Source organism: Miniopterus natalensis, chromosome 6 (genome assembly GCF_054644295.1).
Source record: "Miniopterus natalensis isolate mMinNat1 chromosome 6, mMinNat1.hap1, whole genome shotgun sequence".
In the NCBI taxonomy this organism is placed as follows: Eukaryota; Metazoa; Chordata; class Mammalia; order Chiroptera; family Miniopteridae; genus Miniopterus; species Miniopterus natalensis.
Window position 1 is genome coordinate 73,082,770 of NC_142086.1, and position 1,990 is coordinate 73,084,759.

Here is a 1,990-nt window from a genome sequence, read left to right on the forward strand (position 1 = left end):
GGCAGGGAGCGTAGCCTGCGCCCGGGATGGGAAGGATTTAAAAGCTCAGGAAGGAAGAAGCTATGTAACGCAAAGGCAGGGTTTGAGGTGTAGATTCAGGGCAGCTTGGGGTGTGTGCTGGGAGACACTAGGCCCGTTTGGTTTGGCCAGAGGAGCTCATGTGTGGAACAGTGAACTAATATTGGAGCAGAGATGGTGTAGCTTTGGATTCAGACTAGAGTCAATGCTCAGCTTCTCAATTTATTAGCTGTCCAGTCTTGCGTGCACTACTTAACCGCTCTAAGCTTCCACTTTCCATCTATAGAATTAGCCATTGAACTTGCTGTATTCATATGTTATAAAGATTAAAGGAGACAATGTATATAATGCACTTAGCACAGTGTTAGGCTTGTAGTAAATGTTCAATAAATGGTGGTGTGGATACCAGACTCTAAGGTGTTTTGTAGACCAGAGGGCCATTGTTTTAAGAAGGGGGGTGACTGTATTAATTTCCTAGGGTTGCTTTAATAAATTACCACAAACTTGCAGGCTTAACACAAATTTATTCTCTCTCAGTTCTCGAAGCTAGAAGTCTGAAATCAAGGTGTTAGCAGGACCATGCTCCCTTTGAATGTTCTAGGAAAGAATCCTTCCTTCATTGGTCCTAGCTCCTGGTGGCTTCCAGCAATCCTTGGCATTCCTTGGCTTGTAGCTGTGACACTGCATTCTCTATTTCTGTCTTCATGTGTGCTTTTTCTCTGTGTCTCTCTCCTTATAAGGACAACAGTCATTGGATTTAGGGCTTACCCTAATCCACTGTGACCTCATCTTATTTACATCTGCAAAGTCACCCTATCCAGATAAGGTCACACTCTAATGTTCTATGTGGACATGAATCTTGGAGGGATACTATTCAATTCACTACAGTGACAAGAAAAATAATGTTGAAAGAAACTGAACATTTTAAAAAACTTATTTTGAGATAATTTTAGACATAAAAAAAGTTCCCCAAAATAGTACAAAGAATTCCTATATATTCTTCACCCAGATTCCCCAAATGCTATCATTTAACCACAGTTGCTTCATCACTCCCTCCCCATCTACTTGCGTATGTGTATGTGATGTGTTTTCTGATATGTTTGAGAGTAAGTTGTAGTCGTGATGCCCCATTACCTCAAAGTATTTCAGTGTACACTACCTAAAAACAAAGATACTTGTCTTACTTATCCACAATGTAATTATCTAAGTCCGGAAATGAACATACTGACCAAAACTATAATCTGTTGACCTTTTTCAAATACTGCCAATTTTCCTACTAATCCCCCTTTTCTGGTCCAGGATTCAATCTAGAATCACATGTTGCCTTTAGTCTCCTTTCATCTGAAATTGTTCCTCAGTCTGTCTCTCATGACCTTGATATTTTTGTTTTTTTGGGTTAGGGGAAATTTCTTTTATCTTTTCCCAGTGTTATATAGTTTAATAAATTTCAAACCTCTAAGGAAACTGCAAGAGTAGCACAACCAATAAATGCCCTTATGTTCATTACCTAAGATTCATTATCAATTTTTTGCTACACCTGCTTCATATATTTTTCTATGTATCTATATACATGGACGCATTTTTATTTATTGATTTACTTTTTTAAATATATCTTCATTGATTTCAGAGAGAGGAAAGGAGAGGGGGAGAGAGAGGAACATCAATGATGAGAGAGTCATTGATTGGCTGCCTCCTGCACGCCCCCCACTGGGGATCGAGCCCGAAACCCAGGCATGTGCCCTGACAGGGAATCGAACCCTGATCGCCTGGATCCTAGGTCGGCGCTCAACCGCTGAGCCACGCCCAGCCGGGCACATTTTTATTTTTGTTTCCCTTTTGAACCATTTGAGTTACTTTACCCCAAAATACTTCAGCATGTATCACCAAAGATCAGGGCATTTGCTTACATAGCCACAATGCAATTGTTATCACAATCAGGAAATTTAACAGTGACACAGTTACATAATACACA